Below are 23,832 nucleotides of genomic sequence, written 5' to 3'. Positions count from 1 at the left end.
CCTTCCAGAAATTATGTGTCCATACACGCTCCCACAATCAGGCTAAAAGCAGGCTAAACCCATGCTTCTGGTTTTGAAGATACTATTCTTGCTCATCCTTATTTATGGCAGTTTCTCCAACACTGTATCTGTAAGAGGAGTTGGGAAATTTATGTAGAAGGGAATAGTCGAAAGAATTTTAGGTTTTTTCAACAACACGTGTTACAGCCAGGCCCAGTGGCTCAGGCCTGTAATCCTAGCACTCTGGGAGGCCTAGACGGAAAGATCACTTGAGGTGAGGAGTTCGAGACCAGCTTGAGCAAGGGCAAGACTCCATCTCTACTAAAAATAGAGACAATTAGCCAGGTGTGGTGTGTGCGTCTGTAGTCCCAGCAACTCGGGAGGCTGAGGCAGGAGGATCGTTTGAGCCCAGGAGTTTGAGGTTGCTGTGAGCTATGATGATGCTACCGCACACGAGCCTGGACGACAGAGTTAGACTCTGTCTCAAAAAATAAAATAAAGTGACACATGTTATACATGGCCCTTTTACAAAATATGCCTGTGGGACAGCTCTTTCTTCAGAGGAACATGGAGTTAATAAGGTCTAGTTATTCATCACAGTTGACAGTCTCCATAGCTGTCAATTTGGCAGTTAATGAGCTACAAAGATCTGGAATTTGTCCACTGACTCAGACAAGCCAATGTTTGTCCTCTGGATGATTGCATGGGCTTGGAAAGAGACTATGAGTCAAGCTTCCATGGCCCAAGAACCTGTATTTTGCCACAGCAGAAAAAAATAGATTGACATAGTTTTAATAGATGATTTAAACTGCTTGGCCTAGTTGACAGCCTGGTGTGACTTCCACTCTTGGGAACAGCAGGCAACCAGGGAGTTTCCATTAGCCCACAGCTTCTAAGGCATGAGGAAGTGAAGTGATTTGCCCAAGGATCTGCCTGATCTCTTTATTCCGGTTCACCATGATTAAATTTTTACACCATCTTCTCGCCTGCAACTGGTATATCTTGTTCTGTTATAACTGTTACTTATGCAATTCAAAGGTATGATCTTTTGCATATTACAAATGTACTGCTCGTTAGATGATAATAGTAAGAACTGAGCATGTTACTATGAACAAGACACTGAACTAAGCAATTTATATGCATTATCTTTTTTAATTCTTACTACAGCCCTATTGAGGTCAGTGGCAGTATTGAGGTCAGTGGCAGTATCCCCATTTAACAGAAGAGAAAACTGAGGTTCAGAGAGGTAAATTAAGTGATTTGGCCAAAGTCACACACACATGGAACTCGAACCTGGGTCAGTCTGATACCAAAGCCTCTGCTCTAGCCCCTCTGGTACACTGACTGAGTCTTCATGGTCCATACTTCTAGGAACTTTTCAGAAGACAGCTTCCTCTGGGGTAGGCAGTACCACTCTTCTGGATCCAGGCTATCACCAGCCCAGTAAATCTGCACATATATTCTTATATACTCATTGCCTATTAGAAAGGAAGAAAAGAACCCTAAAAAACTAAGAGTATGTATGGTTTCCTGCATGTAGAGTTATTTTCAAAGAGAAAAACTGCCCACAAGGGTGGCCCCTGCAATGACAGTCTTATTGCAAGGTGTACTGCTGAGACTCGGAAGCTGAGGGAGCTTCCAGAGGGGGCAGCCTAGGGGGAGCATTGCTCACTGAAGGAATTTCAGCCAAGGGAGCTCACGAGGAGGATTTGCTGAAGAACCTGCCAAAGTGCCCATGAGAGAAAGAGGAAACTTTTATGTGTCTGTCGGGCCAGGGAAACGCAAAGCCATCTGGCAAGACTTCTGGTCAAGTAGGAACTTTCTTGCCTTGTTTTACCCTCTTCCTCTCTTTGTAGCCCTGGAAGTGTCAAAAGCTACAGTTAGCTACAAGAGAAGGAATAAGGAAGGACAGAACATTCCATTCTCAATCAAGCCCAGAGTTTTCTTTATTACCTGGACTGGCCGATTTTAATTACTGAATTGGAATTGAGTTTAAAATTTAAAAGTGACCACAGAATTCCATTACCTGAAAGAAAAAAAATGATAGTGAAAGTAACAACTGGTCTACCACAAACATCAGCCAACCAAACTCTTAACTAATCAAAATTTACAAACCAAGAGGGCCATATGGGACACGCTGGCTAAATGCCAGCCCTGCCTAGGAGCGAGCAAAAGGGCCCTTCCCTTCCCCCATTCTCATCCAGTGGCTGAGCAAGAACTATCAACATTAAGCAGATTGAAAAGAAGAATAAGTTTACATACTTAATAACAGGCCATCAACATATGAAGCAAATGGAACTGTAAACTCTGTGGAAAGTAATATGGAGACGCCTCAAATAGCTACAAGCAGAACTATCATTTGATCCAGCAATCCCATTACTGGGCATCTACCCAAAGGAACAAAAGACATTCTATTAAAAAAAGACATCTGCAGTAGAATGTTTATTGCAGCTCAGTTCACAATTGCAAATATGTGGAAACAACCCAAGTGTCCATCAATACATGAGTGGATCAATAAAATGTGGTATATGTATATCATGGAGTACTATTCAGCTATAAGAAACAATGGTGATCTAGCACCTCTTGTATTATCCTGGATAGAGCTGGAGCCCATTCTACTAAGTGAAGTATCACAAGAATGGAAAAACAAACACCACCTGTACTCACCATCAAATTGGTATTAACTGATCGACACTTAAGTGCACATATATGTAATAATATTTATCGGGTGTTGGGCAGATGGGAGGGGGGAGTAGGGGATGGGTAATATGTACACCTAATGGGTGCAGTGCACACCATCTGGGGATGGACACACTTGAAGCTCTGACTCAGATGGGGCAAAGGCAATATATGTAACCCAAACATTTGTACCCCCATAATATGCTGAAATAAAAATAAATAAATAAATTAATTAATTAAAAATATATGAAGCAAAAATTGACAGAATTGAAGGAAAGAAATGCACATTTCTACAATAATAGTTGTAAACTTCAATATCCCACTGTCAATAATGGACAGAACAATCAGACAGAAAATAAGTAAGGAAACAGAATTTTTTCTAGAGTCAGGGTCTCACTATGTTGTCCAGGCTGGCCTCAAGCTCCTGGGCTCATGCAATCTTCCTATTTCAGCCTCCTAAGCAGCTGAGATTATAGGCACATGCCATTGTACTCAGCTGAAATTGGGTGAGAATTTGAAGAACACAATAAAACCACTAGATCTAACAGACATTCAGGACACTGTACCTGACAACAGAATACACATTCTTCTCAAGTGCACATGGGACATTCCCCAGGATAAGACCATATGTTACATCACAAATTAAGTCTCAATAGATTTTAAAAGGTAGATATCATACAAAGTGTCTTCTCTTACCAAAACAGGACAAAGTAAGAAATCATAACAGAAGGAAAACTGCAAAATTCACAAATTTGTGAAATTACCACATAAACAACCAATGAATCAAGGAAGAAGTCACAAGGGAAATTAAAAAGTATTTAGAGACAAATGAAAATTAAAGCACAACATACCAAAACTTTTGGGATGCATCTAAAGCAGTGCTAACAGGGAAATTTATAGCTATAAACACTTATATTAAAAAACAGGAAATACAGAGATAGCCAAGTCTGAAAAGAAAAGAAAAAAATACAACAGGAAAGATCTCAAATCAACAACTTAAAGTTACAGCTTAAAGAACTAGATAAAGAACAAACTAAACCCAAAGGTAACAGAAGAAAGGAAATAATAAAGATTAAAGCAGAGATCTATGAAAAACAGAATACAAAAATAATAGATAAAATTTTAAAACCCAAAGATGGTTCTTCAAAAAAAAATCATCCAGCTAAATGCTTCGAGTTAAAAAAAAAAAAAAAAAAAATCAACAGGCCAGGCATGGTGGCTCATGTCTGTAATCCTAGCACTCTGAGAGGCCAAGGCGGGATGATAGCTTAAGGTCAAGAGTTTGAAACCAGCCTGAGCAAGAGTGAGACCTGTCTCTACTATAAATAGAAAGAAATTAATTGGCCCACTAAAAATATATAGAAAAAATGAGCTGGGCATGGTGGCACATGCCTGTAGTCCCAGCTACTTGGGAGGCTGAGGCAGGAGGATTGCTTGAGCCCAGGAGTTTGAGGTTGCTGTGAGCTAGGCTGACACCATGGTACTGTAGCTTAGGCAAAAGAGTAAGACTCTGTCCCCCCCCCAAAAAAAAATCAACAAAATTGATGACGCTTTAGCTAGATTGACTAAGAAAAAAAGAAAGAAAACTCAAATTGCTAAAATCAGAAGTGAAAGTGGAGACAATACTACTGATTCTACAGAAATAAAAAGAATTCTGAAGAGTACTCTGAATAATTATACCCCAACCAATTGGATAATATAGATGAATTGGATGAATTCCTAGAAATACAAATCTAAGACTGAACCAAAAAGCATTAGAATATCTAAATAGACCTGTAACTAATTAGTAATGAGATTGAATCAGTAATCAAAAATCTTCTGACCAAAATACAAAAACAAAAAATCTCCTGAAAAAAAAAGTCACTGGACTAATGGCTTCTCTGATGACTTTTATCAAACTTTTTTTTCTTTTGAGACAGAGTCTCACTCTTTTACCCAAGCTAGAGTACCATGGTGTCAGCCTAGCTCACGGCAACCTCAAACTCCTGGGCTCAAGCAATCCTCCTGCCTCAGCCTTGAAAGTAGCTGGGACTACAGGCATGCACCACCATGCCCGGCTAATTTTTTCTATATATTTTTAGTTGGCCAATTAATTTCTTTCTATTTTTAGTAGAGACGGGGTCTCGCTCTTGCTAAGGCTGGTTTCAAACTCCTGACCTTGAGCTATCCACCCACCTCAGCCTCCCAGACTGCTACAATTACAGACATGAGCCACCACGCCCGACCTTTATCAAACTTTTAAGGAACTAACAACAATCCCTCCCAAACTTTTCCAAAATGGAAGAAGGAGGGAATACTTTCTAAATCTTTCTATGAGGCCAGCATTTCTCGGATACCAAAACCAGACAAAGACACTACAAGAAAAGAAAGACCAATATCCATTATGAACATTGATGCAAAAGCCCTATCAAACTGAATTCAACAGTATATTAAAAGAATTATACACATGATCAAGTGGTATTTATTCCTGGAATGCAAGGATGGGTCAACATATGAAAATCAATGACTGTAATACACCACATTAAAAGAAGGGAAAAACTCATTGTGATGATCTCAATTGATGCTGAAAAAGCATTTGACAAAATTTGACACATTTTTATCATAAATACACTCAACAAACTAGGAATAGAAGGAAACTACCTCAACATAAGAAAAGCCATATATGGAAAAACCCACAGCAAACATCATACTCAATGATGAAAGACTGAAAACTTTTCCTTGAGACTAGGAACAAGGCAAGGATGTCTGCTTTCACCACTTCTACTTAACATATCACTGGAAGTCCTAGATAGAGCAATCAGGAAAGAAAAAGAAATAAAATGCATCCAAATTAGAAAAGAAGAAGTAAAATTGTCTACATTCGTAGATGGTAGGATCTTATATGAAGAAAATCCTGAAGAAACACAAATAAACCTGTTACAATTAATAACAAATTCAGCAATGTTGCAGGATACAAAACCAACACATAAAAATCAGTTTCGGTTGGCCCGATGGTAGTGGATTATCAGAAATTATTAACATTAGTGTCACCAAAATTCAACTCCCCACTGCTAAATTTGACTAGCTTTAAAAAAAAATCAGTTGCATTCCTATATACTAATGAAAAACAATCTGAAAAGGAAATTAAGAAAACAAATCCATTTATAATAGCATCAAAAAGAATAAAATACTTAGAAGTTAACTCGACTCAGGTGAAAGAATTATACAATGAAAAAATAAAAAACATTGCTAAAAGAAATTAAAGAAGACATAAATAAGTGGAAAGACATCATAGATTGAAAGACTTAATATTGTTAAGATGTCAATACTACTCAAAACGTTCTACAGATTCAATGCAATCCCTATCAAAATCCCAAGTTTTTTTTCTTTTTCTTTCTTTCTTTTTTAATTTACTCAGTTTCGGGTACCAAACAACATGTTTTTGCAGAAATGGAAAAAAATCCATCCTAAAATTCATATGGAATTTCAAAAGACCTCAAATAACCTAAACAATCTTGAAAAAGAAGACCAGAGTTGGACATCCCACAGTTTCTGATTTCAAAACTTCCTACAAGGCTCCAGTAATCAAAACAGTACGGTACTAGCACAAAGACAGATATATAGACCAGTGGCATAGAATAGAGAGCTCAAAAATAAGCCTTCATATATATATGTGGTCAAATGATTTTTGACAAAGGTGCCAAGACCACTCAATGGAGAAATGACAGTCTTTTCAACAAATAGGGTGGAGAAAACTAAATGCTCACATGCCAAAGAATGAGGGTAGACCCTTACTTAACACTGTATGCAAAAATTAACTAAGAATGGATCAAAACCTAAAGATAAGAGAGAAAATTATAAAACTCTTAAAAGAAAATGTAGGAAAGCTTCATGACATTGGATTTGGCAATAATTTCTTGGATTATAACACCAAAGGCACAGGCCACAAAAGAAAAATTAGACAAATTGGCATAAAAATTAAAAACTTTTTTTTTTTTTTTTGAGACAGAGTCTCGCTTTGTTGTCCAGGCTAGAGTGAGTGCCGTGGCGTCAGCCTCGCTCACAGCAACCTCAAACTCCTGGGCTCGAGCAATCCTTCTGCCTCAGCCTCCCAAGTAGCTGGGACTACAGGCATGCGCCACCATGCCCGGCTAATTTTTTTTTATATACATATCAGTTGGCCAATTAATTTCTTTCTATTTATAGTAGAGACGGGGTCTCACTCTTGCTCAGGCTGGTTTTGAACTCCTGACCTTGAGCAATCCGCCCGCCTCGGCCTCCCAGAGAGCTGGGATTACAGGCATGAGCCACCGCGCCCGGCTACAAATTGGCATAAAAATTAAAAACGTTTGTGCATGAAAGGACACTGTCAACAGAGTGAAAAGGCAAACTACAGAATGGGATAAAATATTTAAAAATCATATATCTGATAAGGGATTCATATCCAGAATTTATGAAAGACTCCTAAAAACTCAGCAATAAAAGAAAAAACACAATTAAAAAATGGGGCCAAATGCAGTGGCTCACACCTATAATCCCAGTACTTTGGGAGGTGAAGGCAGGAGGATTGCTTGAGGCCAGAGTTTAAGATCAGCCTAGGCAACATAGTGAGACCCCATCTCTATAACAAATTTTTTTTAAAAATTAGCTGGTCATGGTGGCACATGCCTGTAGTCCCAGCTACTTGGGAGGCTGAGGCAGGAGGATCACTTGAGTTCAGGAGTTTGAGCTTGCAGTAAGCTATGATGACACCACTGTACTGTAGCCCAGGTGATAGAGTGAGACCCTATCTCAAAAACAAACAAACAAACAAAAGTACAATCATTACCACCATCCATCTCCAGAACTCCTTTCATCTTGCAAAACGGAAACTCTATACCCATGGAACAATAACTCCTCATTGCCCTTTGCCTCCCAGCTTCTGGCATCCACCATTCTATTTTCTGTCTATGAATCTGACTGCTTCAGGTACCATATATAAGTGGAATCATACAATATTTGTCCTCTTGTGTCTAGCTTATTTCACTTAGCATAGTATTTTAAAGGTTCATCCATGTTGTAGCATGTGTCAGAATTTTCTTCCTTTTTCAGACAGAATAATATTCCGTGGTATACATATTCTACATTTTGTTTATTCATTCATTTCTTGATGGACATTTGGGTTATGGCTACCTTTTAGCTATTGTAAATAATGCTGTTGTGAACATTGGTGGACAAATATCTGTGCAAATTTCTACTTTCAATTCTTTTGGGTACATACCCAGAAGTGGGCTTTCTGAATCATATGATAATTCTGTGTTTAATTTTTTTCAAGAACTTCAATATTATTTTCCACAATGGCTGCACCATTTCACATTCCCACCAGCACTGCACAAATGTTCTCCACATGCTTGCCAACATTTATTATTTTCTGATATTTCTGTTTTTATAATAGCTCTCCTAATGGTTGTGAAGTAGTATATCATTGAGGTTTTGACTTGCATTTGTTAAGCATCTTTTCACATGCATACATCTTCTTTGGAGAAACGGCTATTCAAATCCTTTGCTCCTTTTGGAATCAGGTTGTTTTGTTGTTGAGTTTTAGGAATTCTCCATATATTACGAATATTAATCCCTTATCAGATAAATGATTTGCAAATATTTTCTCCCATTTTGTAGGTTCTTTTCAGAAGCTCTGTTGAAGGCCCACGTGGTGGCTCACGCCTGTAATCCTAGCATTCTGGGAGGCCGAGGCTGGCGGATTGCTCGAGGTCAGGAGTTGGAAACCAGCCTGAGCAAGAGCAGAGACCCCGTCTCTACTATAAATAGAAAGAAATTAATTGGCCAACTAATATATATAGGAAAAAATTAGCCGGGCATGGTGGCGCATGCCTGTAGTCCCAGTTACTCGGGAGGCTGAGGCAGTAGGATTACTTGAGCCCAGGAGTTTGAGGTTGCTGTGTGCTAGGCTGACACCACGGCACTCACTCTAGCCTGGGCAACAAAGTGAGACTCTGTCTCAAAAAAAAAAAAAAAAAAAAGAAGCTCTGTTGATGGTATCCTTTGATACAAAAAAGATTTAAAATTTGATGGAGTCTAATTTGTCTATTGTGCTCTTTTGTTGCCTGTGCTCTTGGTGTTATAGCCAAGAAATTATTGCCAAATCCAATGTCACAAAGTTTTTACTCTATTCTTCTTATAAATTTTATAGTTTTACCCCTTGCATTTTAGGTCTTTGATCCACTTTTAGTTAATTTTTTATATAGTGTTAGGCAAGGGTTCAACTTCATTCTTTGGCATGTGGACATCCAGTTTTCCCAACCTCATTTGTTGAAAAGACTGTCCCATTGAATGACCTTGGCACCCTTGTTGAAAACTCTTTGACCACATGTGCGAAGGTTTATTTCTGGGCTCCCTGCTCTGTTCCATTGATCTGAATGTCTGTCTTTATGCCAGTACCACACTGTAGTTTGTAGTAAGTTTTTTTTTTTGTTTTTTTTTTTGAGACAGAGTCTTGCTTTGTTGCCCAGGCTAGAGTGAGTGCCGTGGCGTCAGCCTAGCTCACAGCAACCTCAAACTCCTGGGCTCGAGCGATCCTTCTGCCTCAGCCTCCCGAGTAGCTGGGACTACAGGCATGCGCCACCATGCCCGGCTAAGTTTTATATATATATATCAGTTGGCCAATTAATTTCTTTCTATTTATAGTAGAGACGGGGTCTCTGCTCTTGCTCAGGCTGGTTTTGAACTCCTGACCTTGAGCAATCTGCCCGCCTGGGCCTCCCAGAGAGCTAGGATTACAGGCGTGAGCCACCGCGCTCGGCCTGTAGTAAGTTTTGAAATCAGCAAGTGTGAGACCTCCAGCTTTGGTCTTCTTTTTCAAGATTGCTTTGGCTATTCAGGGTCCCTCATATCCCATCACTTCTGCTAGATTCTGTTTGTTAGAAGCTAGTTACTAAGCCCACCCTGCACTCAGGGGGAGAAGACTGCACAGAGGATGTGAACACAGAGAGGCAAGTGTTACTGTGAGACACTCAGGGGCTGCCGACCACAGTAGCTAGCACTTATGCGGACTTAATATACTGAGTCGTATGTATACATAGTCATTTAATCCTCACAACAACCCTGGGAATCTGGAACTATGATTATGCCTAATTCCTAATGGAAGAATTGAGCTTTAAAGGGAGGAAACAATTTACCTGTGGCCCCACAGCTACAAAATGATGGAGGTAGGATTCAAACCCAGCCTGCCCACCCACACACACATGGCTGCTTCACTGTCTTAGAAGAATGGGAAATGCTATCAGTTAGAACTTAGCTTTATGATTTGCAAAAGTCTCAAATGACTGCCCACGAGTAGAAGAATGCGCTCCCTCAGCCGTCCCATTAGTCAAATGAATTTGAGAAAATCCTTCTATTTTGGTTCAAGCTCAACTTGCAATGGGAGTTTGCTACCCACCGTGGAAAAGGAAGAACAAAAAGCTACTGACACAAATACATTGAAGAATTTCCCTTCCTGCTGCACTGGAAACTATTTAGGTTCTCCAGGCTTCTAGACCTAATTTCATGGGCCTTGTAACATCAAAATCTCTCTCAAACTGTTCCAGAGCTTCTTGGCCACGTCACACACAAGAGAACTTGGTGAAAGCAAGTTTCCACAGAGCCCCTTGTCCTAAGAGAGTTCTGCTTTCAAATCACTCTCCCCCTACCTGCTCCCCAGCCAGAGTCTGACACTTGTGCACTGGCAGCCTCCTTGGCACCTGAGGAATGTGTCAGAGAGTGTCCAGTGGAGTCACAAGAGCTCTTTGCTTCTCTTTTCCACCCTTCTTTTGAGACCACATCTGCAAACTCTCAAGAAAGAAAATGTTGGGTTGGGTTTAAAGCCCAGAAGAGAAAGCTGGTATTAGATGTGTCTCAGGAATGTTGAGGATTTTTTAAATCTGTTTTTAGAGGTGTTCTTGTTTTCATCATGTTTCTAGGAGCCGATATCATTGTCTTAGTGCTTCAGTTTAAAAGAGGAACCCAATCTATTCAAATTTTTTTCTGAACCCCAATCCAGTCCTTGGCACCAGCTTAGATACTCTGCCAGGGGCAGAGATGAATTAAGCCATGGGTCCAGAAACAGGATTAACTATGTACACTATAAGGCACAACAGGATAAATGCTATCAGGGAGTTTTAAAATGTTTCCTGACCTTTGCACATGGCACTACTTTGGTTTATAGAAATCCTTTCCAAATTCAAGGAGTCAGCATCTGAAAAAAAAAAAAGTAAACAAAAACAAAACAAAACAAAAAATATAGAAACCCTTTCCTATTGGTTGAAATGGTCTTGTGATAATGGCCAATTTCAAGGGAAGCGGAACACAGACCTCACCGCTCCATGGGAGAATTTTCAAAGAAATATGGATAGGAGATATTGTTGAGACTGTTTGAAAAATACAGTCTGCCAGGCTTGCTTTTGTGTTTGCCTTCCCTGCTAGAACACTCATTCATGCAATCAGGTATTCATTTGTTCACTCACGCAATGTTTGCTGAGTGTCTATTATGTGCCAAACACTAAGCCAGGCCTTTATATAGATTATTTCACCTAATCCTCATGTCAGCCCTTTGAAGTAAATGCATAACCCCCATATTTAACAAGTGACTTCCCCAAAGTCCTATAAATGAACAGAAAAGTCATGATTTAAACCCATAACTGCCCATTCCGGGGCCTATGCCCATTCCCCAGGCTACACCTCCAGGATCAACATGACCTGGGTGCCACTAGGGCCTTTGAGTCTGTACCTTGGCTAACTTTGCCCTTCATTCCCCCAGGGCAGGTCAGTGGCTGGAGAAAGGAATGAGGGAGTGACTGTCTAGGGCCAGTGGAAAGGAACCCCAAGTCTTGTACCAGCATGGGACTTCCATTTCTGGTCCCAGAGGTTCTGGCTGCACAGTGCAGGCTTGGGATTCATGCCCTTACTGGCATTCACACCTATTCACGCATGGCGGATCACGTTTATTTTGGTGCCAGCTCCAGTGGTTGACAGTATCAGCCTGTAATGCTGTGCTAAGGAGGATCATGAGCAGCATCTGGGCTCAGCAGGAATGAGGGCCTTGATCAACTAGTTATGTCTGCCATGGACACCTAATAGCATGTGACCTTGCCTCCCAATCTTACATCTCTTTTCATATAGGAGGATACTAAGATGGAAGCACCACAAGGGCAAGGATTTGTGTCTGTTGTAACCACTGCTATATATCCCTAAAACCTAGAATAGTGCCCGGCGGGGATTAGGCTCTCAGTAAATATTTGTTGAATGACTGAGACAATTATGGTTTAGTGGTTAAACGGGTGGACTCTAAGGCTGCCCCAGTTCTAGGTATGAATTTCAGCTCTACCACCTGCTGGCTGGGTAATATTTGGGTACGTTGGTTTGTTTAACTTCTCTGAGGCTCACACACTTCATTCATTCATCCATTCATTTATTCATTTAACAAATATTAGTAGAGCACTTTGTATGTACCAAACTCTGTTCTGTGCACGGGGATGTAGAAATGACCAAGATAGACCTAAATCTCTGCTCTCATGGAGTTTGTATTTTAAGAAGGAGAAACAGAAAAATGAACAAATAAGTGAAATATATACCGGATGTCATGTGATGGTAAGTGCTTTGAGGCCGAGCAGGAAATTCTAGGGTGAAATGGGAGATTTGCCTCCAGGCCTGTAGGACCATGTGAAGATTAGAGTCCAGTGTACAAAGTATGGTGGACCTGGTCTTGCCCAAAGGCCCTGGAGCTCCTTTTACCTCCTTCCTGGGGAATACTGAGTACATTTCCTTATGTAATATAATAAGGACATATAATCCTTACTGCTTGCTAAGTGTAGTGAGGGTTAGATGAGAAAACATTTGTAAAAAGTTTAACTCTAAGTCTGGGACACAGTGAGGCTTCAATACATGCAGGCTTATTATGATTTTCCTTTCGTGTATTCAGCAGACATTTACTAAGTCCCGACTATACAGTGAGAACCAGCCACTGGGGCCAGAGTGCTGAATGACGTCAGGCCCAGCGCAGACAAGGCTCCACCTTTCCCACTGGACCCCAAACACGTTGGGGCCAGGGGTTACATCTAACACGGTCTCTGCCCGGACAGAAAGTTGGGCAGCATGGTCTCTCCCATCCTCTCATTGGTAGAAGAATCTGAGGCTCAGACTGGGTCAGGATCCCAGGACCAGAGCAAGGCAGAGCCGGACCGAGAGCTCTGTCCCTGCTCGGGTCTTTTCTCCATGCTACTGTCTTATCCACCCGATATTCCCCAGCCCCCTTGTTTGTTGACCGTTTCCTATGCCCTGTGTCCTTTCACGGGTCCTGCGAGCTATTGTTAAAAGACAAAATTATTCATGACACCTGTAAAAGATGAAGAATTTATTCAAGGGAGGCCATTGTGACAGGTGTAGGGACCACAGCAGTGGGGTTTTGCAGTGGGAGACAGATTGGGCTCAACTGCAAATACAGCACCAGCAAGCGGGAATTTACAGCCAAGGAGCAGGGTGGGGACCAGTGGATAAATAATTACTAAGAGGACGCACAGGGGTTGAGGAGGGGGATTCTGGCTAAGCCAACATAACAGGATTCACATTGTGATCAGACATCACCTGGGGACGGAGGATGAAGAACCGATCAGACATTGAGGGTGATCAGTTATAGAGGACGGGGGATTCTAGCTAAACCAACTTAGCAGGATTCTTGATGACATTGACCAATGCAGAGACAAACACAGACATCTAAGAGTCAAGGCCTGGTTGAAAAGTTCAAGGTACCCTGAGTACAGTTGGGTCAGGGAGAGAATCTTTGGCACTACACAGCCTATGACATAAAACCATGAAATGGTTCAGTCACCACTTCCTGGATGTTTGAGATAAACCAATCCATAGCTGCCCGAGCCAGCTCTGAGTCAACTGCGCCCAGCCAGTGGCACGCTTTGGAGTCTGCTCAGAGCAGAAACTGCAGCTGCTGGGCACGGCCAAGGTTGCTTAATCCCTGGTGACTCGGCCAGTCCCATGGCAGGAAGTGCCTCCCCTGACCCATTTGTTTTAGCCCCAGCCCTGGACTCTGGCTTCTCTTTGTTCAGAGATGGTTCTTCCTGCCACCCCCTTCCCTCTGGGCTCTGATTTTATCCTCAGCCCTAACTCTCTTTGCCTTCCGGACACTCACATCTCTGAATTCTTATAGAGGTGGGGGTGGGGAGTGGAAGGAGAGTTCTCTCTCTCCACCACCACCACCCCAGGAGGTTCTCACCCCCTAATAGGCTACCTTCTCCTGTCCCCTGTTCTCTGGGTCATGCCAATTACTCCAATGCAGCATGAGTCTTATGCCTTGTGACTCCTCCATAGGCCAAGCACAGTTCTAGACGTATAGGAGACAAATAAACACCTGCCAGCTAGCTGACAGATATGGCAATTTAAGGAAACAAAACAAAACAAAAAGAAGTGGGGCTTGTGACAAGCAGGGAAGACTTCCTGTAGGAGGAAGGCTTTGTGTTAGGCCTGGAAGAAGGAGTCAAGACCAAACAGATGAGCAGGAAGCAGAGGGCAAGGCAGGCTGGGAGAATCAAGGGAGTGGAGGCAGACTAGAATTCCAGACCTAGAGTGGAGGCGCTCTAACAAGTATTTCTCAAATTTCAGTTTGCACCCTGTTGGTGAGTAATGATTTCTTGGGAGGAAGGGAGATAAAATAAAATGATTCCTTTGGCTACAAATAGCATTTTTTAATGAAATCGAATAAATTAGAAGAGAATAGAATAAAAACGAAAATATCAGTGTACCCCATGTAGTAAGGATTACGGTTTCATAAGGCTGGCGTTGCAATATTATATACAGTGTATAAGTGTTATATGTATATTCAGTCATAATATAAAATGAATCTTTCATGGATTGTAGTAAAAGGGGAAAAAAATTTTTAAACCTCTTGAGTCCAGGTGGGGCTGGGATTGGACTTGACTGTCTGTCCCCTCCCGGTGCTCTGTCTCTCCATGTCAGCCCACCTCCTTGTGCTAAGAGAACACACCAGACTCAGCTCCCAGATACTGTGGCTCCTGTTATATTTACTGTCCCCAAGACACTCAGCAATTTTCCACCCACAAATACTTTCTGAGGACCTACCAAAGGTCGGATATTCCTGCCAGGTACTGGGATTGTATGGAATTTATAATGGGAGCGTAGGATTTACTGCCTGACATGGGTTTTCTCCTGGGTTAACTTCTAAATTTTTGTTCAGGTTGGAGATATTAAAGAGAAATTACTCTGATACTTGTTAAAATGGTAAGGAAGACTTTATTCAAGACTATCACAATAAGGGTATTGCAATAGGGGAGAGAGATCAAACTCAACTCCAAATACAAGGACCAATGGGGATTTATAGCCAAGGAACAGAGTGAGAAGGCGGGTGGGAAAGTACTGGAAAATTACTGTTGAAAGACAAAATTACAAGGCCAACTGCAGTGGCTCACACTTGTAATCCCAGCACTTTGGGAGGCCTGGATGGGAGGATTGCTTAAGGCCAGGAGTTCAAGACCAGCCTAGGCAACATAGTGAGACCCCATTTCTACAAAAATAAAAATATAAAATACTAACATATCTTTTAAGTAAAAAAAAAAAAAAAAAAAAAAAAAAAGACAAAATTACAAGAAACTTAATTGGATAATCTTAATTGGCTTTTGGGAATTCTAGAATCGCATTACACCTCATTCTATAAAGTAGAATGAGTGTTCTGATGGGCCGAGCAGAAGAGGTTGGCTGTATAGACAGAGAAGGGCTGAGGAAAGCAGAAACAGAACACAAAGGCAAAATTGGTCATTTCAAAGTTACTTTCCTTGTTAAGGTTAAAGCAGAGGGGACTTCCTTATCACGCTGGCTAAAACTGGCCTGTTTGGGGATTTGGCTTTAACCTATCTCTCTCTCTCTCTCTCCTGCTCTTTCAGAAGGGCAGATAACCAGCTGAGTTTCCTCAGTGGTGTGGAGCTTGGCGGGAGCACCCCCATTTTGGTTCTGTCTGTTGGGCCTAAGGCAGAGCTCAGCCCCAGCCAATTGCTTCCTGTAAATTTTATCTGACATTTCTAAGAAGAGACACCCCAGGGTAGAGGGATTCTTGCTAAACTAACCTAACAGGATTCTTGCTAAAGGCAGGCCATCTTATATATCCCATCAGATACCAAGGGGGACCAGGGATGACTTGGCAGAATTCTTTGCTAAGACTAGGCTGGGCAGGCCAAGGACAGGGTGGAGCCAAGGTCAAAGCCTATCCTCCGGGGGAGCCTAACTAAAGTTTGGTCTAACAGAGAGTCTTTGTCAGTGACAGCATCGGTATCTATCTTATTTATCTTGTGTTTGCACTAATTCCTGGTGTTTATACGGTGTCTTCCATTTAACTGCTAGGGAGTATTAGTAGATGGAAAAAAATTGAAATTCAACGAAATCAAATGACTGGACCGAGGTCACAGAGCTGTTCGGTGGCAGAACTAGGAACAGAAGGCCAGGTGTATCTGGCTTCAGAGCCCAGACTTAACGCTATGTTGCTTCTCCAAATCCAATCTGCTACCAAAGACGCCTGCCACAGGCCTCTTTCTGGGCGTTCTCAGCCTGCGCTTGTACCTGCTAACTGCTGGGTCCCGGAGCCTGGCAGGCTCAGATCTGCCCTTAGCTGCTGCCCACACGGTTATTTATAGCGTTGATTGTTTGCCACCGGCGCTGTGAGGGCAAAGGGCAGCTCTGAATACCCACGTGCTTGGCCCCAGCTGTTTTCAGATACTGGAAGCCCAAAGTTTGGCTCCAAACTCCAGTTCTAATCAGCCGTCTGATTCATCTCTTCAACTGTCTTCTCCCTCTGTCCCTACGGCCCCCACAGGCAGGCCGAGTCCCTCAACACCTCCAGCTTGGATTTGTGGCAGCCCAGAGAGAAACGCATCTGAAAGTTATCCCACCACTACCTCCCTGTGGTGGGATCAGGAGGCAGTTTTCTTTTCTTTTCTTTTCTTTCTTTTTTTTTTTTTGAGACAGAGTCTCACTTTGTTGCCCGGGCTACAGTGAGTGCTGTGGTGTCAGCCTGGCTCACAGCAACCTCAAACTCCTGGGCTCAAGCAATCCTGCTGCCTCAGCCTCCTGAGTAGCTGGGACTACAGTGCCCAGCTAATTTTTTTTCTATTTTCAGTTGTTTGGCTAATTTCTTTCTATTTATAGAGACGGGGGTCTCACTCTTGCTCAGGCTGATCTCGAACTCCTGAGCTCAAGCAATCCTCCCACCTCGGCCTCCCAGAGTGGCATTTTTATTTTCTTCCTTATATTTTTTAAAAAATTCCAAAATGTCTGAAATGAGAATTGTTGCTTTTTCAGGAGGACTCTTGGGTGAGTTTGTCTTAAGCAGACCCCCTCAGTCCATGGTCATTATTGGGTACTCTGTGCAAGGCCCATCAAGTGGGATTGAGGCATTGATGAGTTTTCTTTTCTTTTATTTGTTTCTTTTTGAGACATAGTCTCACTTTGTTGCCCAGTCTAGAGTGAGTGTCCTGGCATCAGCCTAGCTCATAGCAACCTCAAATATCTGGGCTCATGTGATCCTCCTGCCTCAGCCTCCCAAGTAGCCAGGACTACAGGTGTGAGCCACCGCCCGACTAATTTTTTGTGTCTATTTTTAGTTGACTGGCTCATTTTTTCTATTTTTAATAGAGACAGGGTCTCACTCTTGCTCAAGCTGGTCTCAAACTCCTGACCTCAAGCAATCCTCACATCTCGGCCTCCAGGAGTGCTGGGATTACAGGTGTGAGCCGCCTCACCCAGCCTGGATTTTCTTTTATCTCCTTTCTTCCCATCCCTCCTACCACCACCAAAGGTAACCCCCCTCTGGGGTTCCTCTGCGTTGATGAGTATCCTGGACTTTGAATGTGTCCTTGTAAAATATGCTGTTCTGTTCTGTATGTATAGAAGCTTTATAATCTACAAAAATGGTTAGGTGTTACACATTCTGCTTCTTTTTTAACTTGGCACATGATTGCTTCTGTTTACATTCATAATCAGAAAACAAAGCCTAACAAATGGCAATGGTTGTGTCTCATGGATTTCAGGGGTAACTGAATGTATGCAAAGTCAGACACTCCCTTCTTCTGAAATACAAAGGCGACGCCTTGGGAAAGGGAGAGTAGGTACCGTTGGCTTCTGTTCATCCAGAGAAACCTCCAGCTGTGCTCACTGGGAGGAGCTGGGGGCGCCATGGGGCAACACGGCGGGCCAGAGGGGAAAGGGTCTCAGGCAAAGGTTTCAAACCGGAGGCTCTGAGCACAGATCCAGCCCACAGGCTTGTGTTTGTCCTCATTAAAAATCAAAGCATTTCACATAAAAATGCAGGTTTTTGACTTTTGTTAAAAAATCACAGGTTTGGCCACTTGAGCCCCATTCCCCCAAGGAACAATCAGCAGAGTTGATTGGCACTGCCTGGCACTGCCTCCTTGAGGCAAGAGCCAGGCTCTCCAGCTTGCCACAGGCCTCTCCACTCCCTAATGTCACACCCGGCTGTCTACCTGCCCCTGCAGAGGGTTGCAAACCGGCCTGCAAACTCCCACTGCTGCTCTTACTCCATTGTGACCTCACTGATTAGCAAGTCATTTTTTCCTATTGAGCTAAGAGTCAGCTTCAGAATCTTTCTCAACACCATGTTCCAGGCAGCAACCACCAAATTATCAGATGTGGCATTCAACGTAAAATCTACTGGCCTTTCCTGGAAACCCAATCATCTCATTTTCCAGGGGAGGAGACTAACGCATAGAGAGGAGAATTGACTACCCAAGGTCTGCCCAGCTTGGTGACAGTATTCCCTAAGGATTAATATTGTGCTCACAATGTCCCCTTCTGATTCTGATTTGTTTCCCAAAAAAACCTGAGTGACCTCACTGAGGCCTTGTACTTGTTCATTCACAACTATTTACTGCGCACCTGCTATGTACCAGGCCCTGCTGCCAGGTGCAGAGGCTGCAGCAGTGAATGCGATAGCACAGGCTGTGCTATTGTGGGATTTACAGTCACCCATAGGGAAGGACAAGTAATCGTAAGTGTAACAAGTGCCATGAAGAAAGAGTACTGGGTGCCCCAGAAGCTTATGCCAGTGGGGCTTAACCTTGCCTGGGTAGTCAGGGAGGGCTTCCCAGGGGAGGCAATCACATTACAGCTGACACCTGAAGAATGAATTAGGGGGTTAGAGCATTTTAGGTCTGGAGAATAGCTTTGAAGGCCCTCAGGTTGGAGAGAATGTGGCATATTTGAGAAACTGAAATAAAGCCCCATGGCCTCAGTGGCTCAAATACAGAGGAGAGATAGGGAGCAGCTTTGTGAGAAGAGTCAGCCTGGACTAGATGGTCTCCCTGCACCCCCAAATCCCCACCTCCCACCCCTCCCCTGTCGAGTACCCTTGTGTATATTTAATAGTCCTTTAGATATCTTTTTGTGATGTATGTCTTTTGCCGACTTTTCTAATGTTGTTTTTTTTTTTTTCTTTTTTGAGACAGAGTCTCACTCTGTTGCCCAGGCTAGAGTGAGTGCCGTGGCATCAGCCTAGCTCACAGCAACCTCAATCTCCTGGGCTCAAGCAATCCTCCTGCCTCAGCCTCCCAAGTAGCTGGGACTACAGGCATGCGCCACCATGCCTGGCTAATTTTTTGTATATATATTTTTAGTTGGTCGATTAATTTCTTTCTATTTTTGATAGAGATGGGGTCTTGCTCAGGCTGGTTTCAAACTCCTGACCTTCAGCAATCTGCCCACCTCGGCCTCCCAGAGTGCTAGGATTACAGGCGTGAGCCACCGCGCCCGGCCTCTAATGTTGTTTTTAATCTTAAAAACAATTTTGAATTTGCTCTTTTAACATCATATTGTCAGCATTCTCCAAAGTCATTCCAATTGTTTTGTTTGTTTGTTTGTTGGGGTTTTTTTTTGAAGCAGAGTCTCACTTTGTTGCCCGGGCCAGAGTGCCGTGGTGTCAGCCTAGCTCACAGCAACCTCAAACTCCTGGGCTCAAGCAATCCTCCTGCCTCAGCCTCCCCAGTAGCTGGGACTACAGGCAAGCACCACCATGCCCGGCTAATTTTTTTTTCTATATATTTTTAGCTGTCCAATTCTTTCTATTTTTAGTAGAGACAGGGTCTTGCTCTTGCTCAGGCTGGTCTCGAACTCCTGAGCTCAAACAATCTGCCTGCCTCAGCCTCCCAGAGTACTAGGATTATAGGCTTGAGCTACCACGCCCGGACCATTACAATTGTTTTAAACTCCATTTTCAATAGCCACATACATTCTAACACATAGATGTGCCATAATTTATTAAATGATTCCTATCTTACTGGATGTTTAGAATGTTTCCTGGTTCTCATTGTCATAAATAATACCACTATGAACATCTTTGATCACATGAGTAATTCCTTAAAATAGATTTCTACAAGTATATTACTGATTGAATGCTATGAACATGTTTAAGATTCTGAGACTGACGGTACCTTTATACACATTATCTCACATGATACCCACAGTCACCCTTTGAGGATTCCAGATGCCAAAGCTGGGGCTCAGAGTGGTGCAGTGGCCAAAGCCACATATGTCACATATGGGACATGAAGCTGTTTCAAAATGTCAACTGTCAGGCCCACATCAGACCTGCTCAGTCTGCAAGCTCTGCAGGTGATTCTGATGACGTTAGAGCTTAAGATGCAGTGACAGTCTCCAACTTCCTCTCTGAGGTGGAAGAAATAAAGACCAGAAAAAGAAAGTGCCCTTGCAGAAGGAATGCAGATTTTCCCTGAGCCCGTTTTTAAACCCACATCTAGCCCAATTCCAGACTGTGCTCAAATCACAGCATCTCACTGGAAAACCTACTGCTGAGTGTCTTCCCACGAAATTGCATCCCATCAGCAAGCGCACAAGAGTGCCTCTCTTCCCTCGTGCTTGCCAACGTTGTCGTTGGTTTTCTTTTTCCTTTTTGCCTACTTTGGTAAGTGTACTGCCACATTTTAAACATGCCTTATGGAACTATCTGAAGGGGACCTGCAATACAAATGAGTATAGATGCACATGTCCTTTTCCATACAAATGTCACCACCGACATCTGTGTTTAGCACGTTAAAGTAACTAGAGGGTGGGGGGATTGGGGAGATGTTGGTCAAAGGACATAAAATTCCTGTTAAGTAGGAGGAATAAATTCAAGAGATCTATTGTACAGCATGGTGACTATAGTTAACAACTTGTTATATTCTTGACAATCACCGAGAGTGGATGTTGTGTTCCCACCACAAAAATTAAGTATGCGAGGCAGTGCACATGTTAATGGGCTCGATTTAGCCATTCTACAGTGTGTAGGTACAGTTGTCCCTTGGTGTGTGCCAGGAGTTGGCTCCAGTATCCCCCGTGGATACCAAGGAAGCAATGAGATGAAAAGTTGGTCTTCTGTGTCTCCCTCAAATACTGCATTCTCCTGTAGAATTGGACCCACTCAAGCCTGTGTTGCTCGAGGGTCAACTGTAGTTCTAAGCATCACGTGTACATGATAAATATATCTAATTTTTTGTCAATTATATCTTTAAAAATTTTTTTCTTTTAAAGATAACTGTCTGCCAGGCTTTTAAAGGAAAAATACAGTGACGGTGGTGAGATTCTGTTATCCCACACGCTTGCAGACGCCTCTCGTTTCTATTTTCCCAAGTCAACTCAGACACCAACAGCCGGCCGGAAACGGAAGCCCCAGAAGGGCCCATTGGCCCAGACAGTACACAGGCTGCTTCCCTGGGGCCTGACGGGAAAAACACTCCTCCCAGGAATGTCCTTCCTTCCAGCAGACCCTAAATTCGGCCGCGCTCTGGGCCTGGCACCGAGCAGAGGCATCCAGTAGATGGCAGCGTGTCGCAGGACGAGGCTGGCTCCGCTCAAGGGGCCGGGGAAACCCAGTGCTGGCCCCTCACGGCAAGTGCCCCCGGCGCTGCCGGGGAAAGAGAGAACAGAAGTCCCATGTGGGCGCTTCCCGGGCTACTCAGGGGACTGGGAGATCCTGGAGCATCCTTCCGGGCCATCTCGTCCAGTGCTGCCCAGGCTGGCTCCAAAGACCAGCAGCATCAGCCAACCCTGAGAACTTGCTAGAAATGCAGATTCTTGAGCCCCACCCCAGAATACTGACTCAGAATCCCTAAGGGTGGGGCCCAGCAATCTGTGTTTTTGTTTTTGCTTTGAGACAGAGTCTTTTTTTTTGAGACAGAGTCTTACTTTGTTGCCCAGGCTAGAGTGAGTGCCGTGGCATCAGCCTAGCTCACAGCAACCTCAAACTCCTGGGCTCAAGCGATCCTCCTGCCTCAGCCTCCCGAGTAGCTGGGACTACAGGCATGCGCCACCATGCCCAGTTGGACAATTAATTTCTTTCTATTTTTAGTAGAGATGGGGGTCTCACTCTTGCTCAGGCTGGTCTAGAACTCCTGACCTTGAGTGATCCGTCCACCTTGGCCTCCCAGAGTGCTAGGATCACAGGCGTGAGCCACCACGCCCAGCGAGCAATCTGTGTTTTAACAGGCCCTCACGTGGATGTCTTAGGCGCCCCTATCATCTCCAACTTCCTCATTTCAGGAAAGGAGAAATTGAGACCAGACACAGGAAGTTAACTTGTCACGTAGCCTGGCAGAGCCAGAGACAAGAGAACTCAGCTTCCCAGTGTTTCTTCCACCTTGGCCTTTAAGTATCTTCCTTTTCTTCTTCATTCATTCATTCCTTCACTCATTCATTCATGCCTTCAGCCTGCCCTTGCACACTTTGGTTGCAGTGGAGAGCCAGGCGTTTGGGGACAGCCTCATCCGTCTTCACCAAGGAGTGGCTTCCTCAGGGCCGGAAGCATCTGCTAGATCTCTTCCAGCTCACCCTGGGCCAGCTCTGGCCAGACAGAGGCCCGACGACGTGGCTGCAGGGCCCCTGCGCCCCAGCTCCCTCTGGTTTTCTCTCTCCTCTTTCTCGGCACCCCAGGGCTCTCTGTCCTCTTCCTTATCGTCAATTTCTTGCTCTTGGGAGAGGCACAAGAGCTGAAAGCTGTCACTGTGCCCTCTCCCAAAGGGACCGATTATCAAATTAAAGACGTGCCCAGCGTTGGGCTCGCACTGAAGGGCCCAGGGCTGAGTCTAGACCAGGGTTTCTCAACCCTGGTCACGGGCACACGTTGCGCTGGACGAGTCCCTGTGGTGGGCGTGTCCTGTGCATCGCGGGACGTGCAGCAGCATTCTTGGCCTCTACCCGCTAGAGGTCAGTAGAATCCCCCAACCAGGTTGCAAAACCAAAAAAAAAAACCAAAAAAACGTCTCTGGACATTGCCAAGTGCCCCCTCTAGCAGGGTTGCCAGATAAAATAGAAGATGCCCAGTTAAATTCTAATCTCAGATAAACAACAAATAATTCTTAGTATATTTATGCCTCAAATATTGCCACCTTGTATTTTTACTTGCGGAATCTGGCAACTCTACCCTGAGGGCAAAGTGGCCCTGCTGGAGAACCACCGGCCCAGAGCAGGGGCTGGGGTGTGGGGAGCAGTTCGGAGATCTAATGACGTAATCACAGGGCATGAGCCTACACGGGCAAGAACTTCATCACGTTCATCTTTGTATTCCTAGAACATAGTAGACCCTCATTCAATATTTTACCTGATGCCAGGTGTGAGCACTCTGAGCCACAGCAGGTACAATGCCTGAGCCTTTGCTGATCTCAGGAGCAGACATGAGGACACTCTCCCTAACAAACATAAACCGAAGATGGGGTTTTCTGTTTGACTCACAAAGCATTGTTTAAAGATTTGACTTTGTGCTCTTTGTGCTTCTAAAATTGGAAACTGTTGCATAAGTCAGCATTTCTAATATCTCTTGGAAAATGTGGCACATCTTCCAAGTGCTTGGAACATCTGGCCGTGAGCTGGGCTGTACTCCCAAGTGGAAACATTTGGCTGGAGCTGAGAGGTGGCTGCCCCCTAAATTTATCTGCGTCCTGTGTTCCCCTGTTCCCCCCAGCCCCCACCACTCTGCATTGCCCCACACCAGTACCCCTCACCCATTTATGTTATCTGCTGGTAACTGTAGGCAATCGCATGTCAAAGCTCTGGTCTAGCGATAAAGAGACATTGGAATGGAATATTCTTTTAGGTGATCTATTTATTGCAAGGTTGGTGCAT

Source organism: Microcebus murinus, chromosome 2 (genome assembly GCF_040939455.1).
Source record: "Microcebus murinus isolate Inina chromosome 2, M.murinus_Inina_mat1.0, whole genome shotgun sequence".
In the NCBI taxonomy this organism is placed as follows: Eukaryota; Metazoa; Chordata; class Mammalia; order Primates; family Cheirogaleidae; genus Microcebus; species Microcebus murinus.
This window is presented reverse-complemented; position numbering follows the sequence as displayed.